The following is a 10,492-nucleotide window of genomic DNA, read 5'->3' on the forward strand; positions in this document are numbered from 1 at the left end:
AAGACAATGAGAGATACAACAAACCAGGGAGCTAGGTGGCTCAAGCAATTGAGAGAGATGAGCAGACAGTCGGTGAAAACAACAGCAGGGGGTGGGGATAAATAAAGTAAATCTTTAAAAAAATTGATAGATTTTTGGCATTTATACATAAACAAATTACTCTAATATGACATAAATGCTATATTCAAAATACATGTAATGTGCTATGGGAATACAGATAACAAATTATATTAACAACAATTTATTATTAACTTTCTTACAATAGGCATATATATTCTTAGCCTATTTGGATTCACATTTTATTCAATTAGCATTCAAAGTTCAGCAAATATTTTTTGAGTCATATGCATTATATGTCAGGTATTGATATTCTAATGAAAGTAGCTATTATCCCTATTCTCTTTTCAATCAAAGATTATTAAATAAATGGTCTTAAAGGAGAGAGCCAGTGATTTGCCATGGGGACATGAGAAAGAGAAAGAATTCAGAGATTTAGCTGGGTGTACCAGTAAACGTTTAGCAACTGGCTCTCCAGGGTTAATAAAAGGCCCGGTCGGTAGTGTTTGCCAATTAAAGCGATGTAAATCTTCCCTCCATGTCCGACTTTAACTACCTACCTGACATGACAGAATGTGGAGTTGGGAAGTGATGCACACAACTGGTTCCCCTGATTATGATGATGAAAGACAGTGGTATTCTAGGGACTCCCTGACAGCCTATTTTACACTCCATAACAAGCAGGACTGTGAGGCTAATAGATCTTGCAGAGTGGCTTATAAATTCCCATAGGTTTATTTCTAACTACTGCACCCCCCCCCCCATTTTTTCTCTTTTCTTGTCTTGATTTTAGAGGATCCGCCCTCTTTTCCTGTCTCTCTTTAGCCCTCTCCTGCAATGAGCACCTGATCTGTGCTGCCATAAAGAGAAAAGAACTTCTGCTATGGAAAGCTGGCAGCAACTTTGAGCCACCTGAACAAAAGTTTTATGGTTTTGTCACATAGAATATTAAAAAGATGTGTGATCAGGGGATGAGATTTAAATAAAGCAAACAAATTTTTCTGCTTCATCAAGGAAATTATTAAATAAACATTGAATGCTGGAATGTTCTTGCTGAGAATATGTTGAGGTGAAGTTTTCAGAGAAGAATTCAAAGCCTCATCATTGATTAGAGCTAAATCTCCTGAGGTTTACCCACTGCGGCATTTATACCATCAGTGCAAATGCAAAAACAATTTAAAAAGCAAATAGTGTTCTACTATTATTATGAAAATAATTATTACCTTGCAGAATTCCGGAAAGGATCTCTGGGACTCCTGGGGGTCCATGGAGCACACTCTGAGAACTACCACCCTAAAATCCCCAATATCTTTTGGTTTGATTACTGTAAGAGCCTTCTAACTAGACTCCCTACATCCATTCTTGTCACCCTATAATGCATTCAGCAACAAACAGCCACAGTAAACTTTTAATAAGGCCATTGTGATCATTCCATTCCCTATTCAAAATGCTTTGATGGCTTTCCACTACTTTTAGTGTAAAATTAAAATTCTTCCCATGGTTTACAGAGTCCTCTATCATCTGCTCCCTCCATGCCTCCGCAGCCTCACCTCCCTTGTTCTCCTCTCCCACCAGCCACAGCAGTTTCTTTCTGTTCTTCCAACACACTAGATTCATTCTTGCCCCAGGGCCTTTGCATGTGCTCTTCTTTGTGCCTATAATGCTTTTTCTCTAAATTCCATATACCTAACTAACTTGACCCATCCTGAGCTACCAACTAACCTATCACTCTGAGAGGTTTTCCCTATCTATATGCCCATTCGATTATATCCTTCTCTTGTATACTCCCACAGACATCCTTAGGCTTACATGAATAGTGTTGTATTTATTTTTAAGGCCTGTCTCCTTCTTTAGACTGCAACTGTTCTGAAGGAAGAGACTCTGTGCCTGTCTTGCTCTCCACTATATCTCTAGTACAGATTAAGGACCCCGAATATTCATGTGGTTCTATTGAAGGGTATCACCTAGAAAGATTAAGAAGAAACTGGAAGGTTATCTACATGTAAATGTCAGTCTGTCTGCTATTTTAAACTTGTACAACACTGGCCCAATGGCCTCAAATGAAAGGGAAGCAAAGCACCTTGATCCAGTTCCAAAGTACGTCACAAAGACTTTTATCCTAATGAGCAAATTTAAGGTACAGAGATCCCCACAGGAATCGACTATGAGATTATGGAATATGCCCCCTCTAGTGTGGGCTGAGCTTCAAGTGGTGACTTCTACTTCACTTAATCCACGCATTTCACTCTCATTCGTTTCTCTATTTCAGTAGAAATATTGAAGTATATATTAGCTCTGAGTCAAATCTGTAACTTCTTGACTTCCTGGAAAAAATTCTCATGCTCCCATGCCTAACACCAGAATAACTCTTTCACCTTTAGAAAATATTGTTGCTTTCTTTCTATGAAAGAAAAAGTATGCCAGAAATTTAGTAACTCTAGGAAGGTGCAAAGCTCTTCTTTGGAATAGGCCCATTATGGCTTGAATACCTTATGCCAGATGGTACTGGACACAGTAGCCTAAGAATGTGACCTAAGTATTAGGCATGATCATTTTGCTCCATTCAAAATGAGACACCAAAGTGACTTCCTGAAATACTTACAAATATTCTCTTTTAATTCTACCCAAAATAAACAGATGCATCGTACACAATGCAATATATGAATAATTCATAATAAGTTATAAAACTCAGGGTTTCTTGATGATGAAAAGTGAACGCTTGGGTTAAATGGCTAAATATTTGACTTAAAATATCTCAACTACATTTAGAAGCATATATGCGTTGTTTCCTTTTTCTGTTTCCTGGAATGTTCCTCCCAAAGCCAGAGTTTTGTTTTAAGAAGACAAAGGTTAAACACTACAGTGAATTATTTCTGTACTCATGTGCAAACACCTTTTGCTTTTTGCTTGTCCTTATAAATTTCTGAAATCTGGTATTTACTTTATTGTGTTTGAAGAAGAGACAGGCTAAAATGCCTCTTGAAAAGGAGATGTTGGTGGCTGAGAGATCTAATTACCGTGACCTACTGTAATTGGGTCAGCAAGAGGCTAGGAATGAATACATTTGTAATGCAAATGGGAACTTTTCTGGAAGATTTAAGTAACTGATAATGTGTCATTGCCTAGGAAACCTACTTGGATGAAAGCAGTCATTTTTTTAGATTAGGTTTGAGAAAGGAATCCCAGATGGAAAAGCTCAGAGTAGGAGGTTAGTATCCAGGGAAGAACAGTGGTTGTGCTTTGCAGGGGACAGCTAAAACAGCTGATGGCTGCAAGGAACAAAGAAAGCACCAGGAATCACAACCTTCTAAATGTGGAAACATTAAGGACAAATTCAATCCACCCCAGCAGTGAAATGGCATTGTTACCTAAGGGTTTTGAATTTATCTGTGCTTTTTTTACTTTCACTTTTACTATTTCTAACTTTCTTTCCTCTTTGCAGTATTTGATTTTAGGCTAAGCATCCAACTGATGAGTCACATTACTCCATAGTACTGTCATACCTCTATAAGGAAAACTGGAGTCACCAAGAGCTAAAAGACAAATGACCAAGACTATATGACTCATCCATTATGCATCATAGTCAGCTTTCTTGATCTCATGAAAGCTGATTTTACAACTTGTGCCTGACCCTGTTTCTAGTTTTTGCTTTCCTTTCTGCCTCCTTTAGACTCACTTTTCCATGTTCCTTGGTTAGTAACTTTTCCAGGGCTAGAACGAAGGGAAGGCAAGACTTAAAACTCAAGCCAATCAAGCTATTAGTAGACCACTTTTAGAAGGGTATGGAAAATAAGAAATGGCCAGGAAAAGGGAGGTTTGTAAATTATCTATGGATGTAATTGTGTCATATCATAAATTCCCTTTCTTTAGGACACCATTGTCTAGTAGGACTTGTGAAGATGGAAATGTTCAATATCTGTGCTGTTCAATGCAGTTGCTGCTAGAGCAACTAAATGAATTTTTTATTTTATTTCATTTTAATCATTTAAAATACAAACTTAAATAGCTATAGTAAGTGCATTTACTATTATTAACTGTATTGGACAGTACAACCATACAACTGCCTTTATAGTCATCAATTTAGAGTACAATTTCATGTCATTAACTCCAAATCTTCTCATTTAGAAACCATGATCATTTAACATGGATTGTACTACTGTGTTATTTACTTTTGTACTATAAAGAAATGTGTGTAATCAAATTACCTCAAAACATTAGAGATCAGAAGTTTAAACTTTCATAAGGGCATGAACTAGTTACAAGAACTAGTTTAGAACTATTTCTAAGTTAATATAGAAAATACATCTGTTAGATATACAATTTTTATTATTCATTGATGTGCAGCAGGTCTAAAGAGACCTTCACTCAGAAACACTCTTAATAGTTATATATTTATTCATTTATTCAAATTGTATGCCAGACACTGGTTTTCTGCTGAAGACTGTGAATTATACTTGCCCATAGGAAATTCGTTTTTATTCTGAAAGATATTGCAAGTGCACTTTATATAAATATTTCATATTTCATGCTTTTCACATAAATAATACTGAACCTTTCTCAGATTAGTTTAAAATAGTGATGTTTTAAGTATTTACTTTATTATACTTTTCATGATCGTTATTTAAATGATTATGTTTCTTTAGTTTACTATATTAGTATATAGTAAAGCCTATATACTATGTTTTACATATGTGTGTGTGCCCATGTGAACTATTATAACAAATAGTTTAAGATTTTCTCTAAACATTTAAATAAGAATGAGTAAAAATTTTCCCAGTATTTAAACCCTGATTTACTTTTAAGATGTAATATATCTATATTTATGTAACTGAAAGCATAACCATAAGTATATATATTAATATACAGATATGTACTAAGAGGTTCTTCTCTTAATTTCCTACATTAGCTATTACTTTTACACCTAATAGGTGTCATTAATAAAAATAATGAATTGATTCACACTTTAATGAAAGATATTTAATATGTTAACTTTTCCTGGAATATTACGGATGGCCCTAGAGCCAGTCTGCCAGATTGTTCAAATCCCAGGTCTCCCACATACTAGATATAAGCTTGAGCAAGTCATTAAATTTATCTGTGCTTCAATTTGCTCATGAGGAAAGTGGAAAATAATACTGCCTCTTCTCGTATCATTTTGAGAATTAAATGAAAAGATTCATGTAAGTGCTTTAGGTAGTTCTTGATACCTGGTAAGCTCTCAATAAAACTTTATTACTATTATTATATTGGAAATATTGTAAGATAATACTTAATAAATTTGAAACAAGTGTTACCTCCTTAGAGGAGATATTTGAGGAAGGGGAACTTGCCAATGTTCAATGCGTTAGATAGTACAAGGTTAGTAGCTATCTATGTAGAAAAGTAAACAGGAGTTTAAATACCAGAAGATTTTTACTCACACATACATATAAAGCCTTCAAATAGTTTTCATTTCCTTATAGAATGTTAATTTACTTGTTATTTTTCTCTCAGTGCAAAGTTGGAAAATCCATGACTTTTTACCACTTTGAGCAGAATACATATTTGACTTGGAATTATTGCATAAGATTTCCTCCCATGTTAAAAACAGCTTAATATTTTCCTTGCTGGCATGTGTATATGAATTTGAAAATATGGGCTTTACTCAGTGTGCCAACAAAGCCAAAGAAATGATATGCTAAAAATTGATAAACCCCTAAGCAAACTTTTCTGGTAATAACACTATTCTAGAAAGGATGCGATATTTGGATAGATCTTGCTCTATCCAAAAGCATGATCAGAGATTTTCAAATAGAGAGTTGAAATAGATGTCTAAACGCAACCATACACCCTGTAAACAGATTTAGCCAGCATTGCAAATCAAATTGGAAAAACTAAACATCTCAGTGATGCTGCCAATTTGTGCAGATCTCATAGTTGTGTATCTTTGAAATTAGGCTTTAATCAACATTATAGTAAATAGAATGTTTCACGAATTTAGTTTAAACACTACATTTAAAATTATGCATTTGTGATTCTGCTCCTCAACTGTATGCTTGTAGGAGGTTTGAGGTAGACAACAGCTTCAAGACGGAGCATAAAGTAAAAGTGAGCAGTGAGCCAAATTTCCTTTTGAATTCCTATTTCTCCTTTTGTTATTAGAGCATTAACTGATGTTACAAATAAACTTATACATGTATAATAGCTCAAATACAAAAGATATTGATTTCTTACTCACATAAAACCCCAATTGGTTGATTTGTTGACAGACGGTTTCTCCTTTGAGCAGAAATTCAGAAACCCGGACTTCTTCATTTTTGGTTCCGTTATCTTCAATATGTGGGTTCCAATATAGCCATGTTAGTCTTCATCAAGTCAAAATAGGAAAGAAGAGATTGCATCACGTAGGAAGGTTTCCTGGACCAGGCCTGGAAGTGACACATATCGCTTCTAGTCGCGTTCAGTTGGCTAGAACTCAGTCACATGGCCTGCGAGGGAAGCTGGAAAATGTAGCCTAACTGTGTGCTTGAGAAGATAAGGAATGATGCCACACCTTTCTTGATAATTGCAATCTACCAAGTATAGTTTCTTCTCGTCAGTCATTACTGTTCTCCCCCTTGCATGCTCTGATTCATTGCCTAGGAAAAATCACTCTATACCAATGTGATTTCTGCTTAATTTTTTCCCTTATTTACCAATCACTCATGAGCTTATTTGCATTACAGATTCTTCAATGGCTAACGGAAAGCGGTCTCATTAATACATTCACAGTTATATCTTAGCCCATGATATGCATTATAAAAACAGAGGCCTATGATATGCATTATAAAAACAGAGGCTTAGGGTTCAATTAGCTCCATAAGAAGGCAAATGGAGGAGGTTTTGGATTTGTTTCCATTCTGTTTTGTTTTGTTGTGAGGGATGATCAAAAAATACTGTAAGCAAGAGTTACTTAAAGAAAAAGAAATAAAAGCTATCCTGATAGGAAAGGAAAAAGTAAAATGATCTATAATTTTGCAGATTACAGTATTTTACTTACTGAGGAATCAACCTCTCCCAAAATGATTAAAGCTAATAAACAAGTTTAGCAAGTTTAAGTTTCCAGTTTCTAAGACAAATAATGCATATAATAATTCAAATTTACAAATAAATATATTTGAAGTCATTTAGAAGCCTAAATGAACTTGATATGTACTCATCATCATCACTTATTGGGGTTTTCCCAGGACATGACCTAACCTTGCATCCCAGGTCCAGGATAAAATAGTTCCTGAGATATGGAGCCATTGAAGTACATATGGTACTATACATATTCTATGACATGCCGCTGCCTTCAAATTCTGGATGGAAACAGCACCCATCTCAAAAACTATACCAGAGTGCTTGGGTGTCCTTGATGGCAAGTCATGGGAGCATGACCCACCCACGACAAGTTGCTAGAGGGCTGGGAGTGGGCAAAGACCTAGGGACTGAATAAGAAGAAGATTAACTCAATTTACGCTAAGACTTGCAGAAACCTCCATTTTACATCTCTATACCTTTACCTTCTCCACTTTACCCCTTTACTCCTTCATCCATTTCTCCCCTTCTAAAGCAGAAAGAATTTGCTTACTTCCTTTTCTAAAATGTACTTAAATACTATCCACTCAGTTCCCCAAGGAAGAAATTGTACTTTTCAGGTAAATGAAACATCAACCCAAATAACCAATAATCAGAGCTCTGATAAGATGAAGCTCTCAAAGTCTGTTCCTTAATGTCTTGGTTGATGGCTTAGTATTATAATACAATCACAGAACTCAAAATCGCATTTTGCTGATTTTTTTTAGTTTGGGGGCCAAATTTTAAGAGAAATGGCATATGAAAATAATTACCAAAAGCACCCATTTTCCCCTCCTTCTTCCTGACCAAGAAGTGAGTCCCTTCTACTTTAAAGCCAACCCTTATATTGGTACTTTGTCCCCATATCCTATGCCCCATCCAAGATCTTCATCCTCCATCCATCCTCTTTATAGCATCTTCTCTTTTTCCCTGTCCGACAGTTGTTTTTTTCCCCTCTGTGGGCAAAATCTTTGGTGGATATGACATTTGTACTTATAGACTCAAGCAGGCAAAAGTGTAGTTTTTTTTTTTCTATAACTAAGCTGAACTTAAATCTAGACCCCTCTTCAGCTTAATAGCGGGAAAAAAATTTTGATCTAGTCCAAGTAAATTCAGCCACTTGATGGGTCTCAAATTCTTCTGGTTAAATAATCAAAGAATTCCCTCCCTGCCTCCTCTTTTCTCCAGAGCATGAACTTAACTGGGATGGGGCATGGGTACACATGTTATCCAATAGATAGGAAGGGGCATCTGGCCCTACTGGGGCAGCATCTATCGCTGTCTACTACCTGGATTCTCCCTCACTGCTCAGTCCCTTTGGACTTAGGTAAAACTTTGGTCAAGGCTTTAGATTTTTAATTTGTTTCCAAGATTCTGCATGTTGCACCATTGCCTCAGTTGCAAAGGATGATCCAGCCGCCCTTAACACCTCCAGCCTGGTTCCCTGCTTTCTATTTCTTGTGTTTTTTATGTTTGTGCTCCCTCCTTTACTGCCATCTTCTTGCACAAAGACATTAAACAACATATTATTACAAAAGCAGTATATTGAATAGTAGAAAGTTAGAAAACATGAACAAGCAAATATAAGGGGAAAAAAAATTATATATTTCTACCACTCAGAAATTACTACTGTTGTTTATTTTCTATCCTCTCATCGCTTTTCCTATGCAAATATAGAGGAACAAATTTTTTACCAAAATAAGTTCATCCTATATATTCTGTTTTGTAACCTGCTTTTTTCAGTTAATAATCATTTATGATAGTAAACTTTCATCTTATCTAATACACACTCCTTATTCAAACCTCCCCAGTTTTTCCAAAAATGTTCTTTATCTCTGGCTTCTTCAAACCAGGATCCAATTCCAGAACCACATATGGCATCTTGTTATGTCTTTTAGGTCCCTTTTAATCTTGCACAGCCCTATTTTCCCCCTAAGACACTGACAGTGAAGAAAGCATACCAGTGCACCTGTCCAGAATCTCAGCTTCTGGATTTGTCTAATTTCTTTGACATGATGTCACCAGCTGAGTCTAACCCTGCTTTTCATATAAACCAGATCTTAGCTCTTAAGTCTTAATGTTATGTGTTTTTTAAATTAAGATACATAGAACTGATGTTCTCTACTTAATTTTGCATCAAAACAGAGGACTTACAAAAAATGGTTGATCTACCGTTAGTGATACTAAAATTGATCACAGGATGTGGGTGAAGAGGGCCTGCTCCTTCCATCATTACAATTATTATTTCCCATTAAGACTAGAAAATAATTGGTGTGGTATTATTTTGGTAGTATGCAAATGTTCAGTTATCCCACTAACCATTTACCTACTTATTTTAATACCAAGTGATTATCCTTGCATCAATATTTTCCAGAGGAGTTGCAGAAAGATGGTTTTCTAATTCAATCATTCTTTCTACACTATTGATTCACATTCTTTTGTGAAGAAGAGCTTTCCTCAGCAACTGTGGCTATTTGGTTACCGCGAAATACAGTTTTTACTGTAAAGGTAGGATAAATGTTTAATTTTTCTCTTTAGTTATCAATTTTCAAAGTAAGGAGGAGATTAATAACTATTTCAAAGAATATGCCTCCATTCTTTCCCTTCACACTTTGCCTTCCAGGTATTATAATTCCAGTCTTTGGTTTTCTCCTTCTACACGTCTTCTAGTCAAGCCAAGGTTTTACATGCCGCTCTACATTCACATTTTCCCACTTGCATATTTATTTTCATGCTCTTCCCTCCACCTATAGCATTGTTGACCTCCTGCTTTTTTTTTTTGTCCACCAAGTTCCAGTCTCCTCTTGAAGACTTACCTCGAGGCAGCCTCCTTCATGAAAGCCTTCGCTAATTCCCTACTCATCTCTCCCCAATTCCAAACAGAAGTGACCTTTCTCTCCTTCGAATTTTATCACATTTTGCTTGTGGATATAGGGGTTTACCTTGTTTATAATTACTTGGATATTTGTCCTAATTCTCTAATGTCTCTAAACTGAGGGCAGACATGGGAAGTAACAGTTATTGAGTATCTTGCACGTGCTAAACGTTTTGTACACATAAGCTGATTTAATTTTCACAATGTGTAGTCTCTCTAGTAGGAAGCATTATTTTACCATTACAAATGAGGAAGTTGAGACTTCTAAATTTTCACAGCAAGAAAATGATAATGCTGAAATTCAAACCCAGACTATATTTGCTACCCATGCTTTTCCTACCACCACATAAGTCTTTTCTGGTTTTTGTTGTCCTCTGTATTCTTCACAATACCTAACTTAGGACTATGTACCTAATAAAACACATAGTAAGTAACCAATGGATATAGTCTCTAGTAGTAAAGGCTATCCTGTGAGGCAATAGA

This window comes from Dasypus novemcinctus, chromosome 1, assembly GCF_030445035.2.
Source record: "Dasypus novemcinctus isolate mDasNov1 chromosome 1, mDasNov1.1.hap2, whole genome shotgun sequence".
Taxonomy (NCBI): domain Eukaryota; kingdom Metazoa; phylum Chordata; class Mammalia; order Cingulata; family Dasypodidae; genus Dasypus; species Dasypus novemcinctus.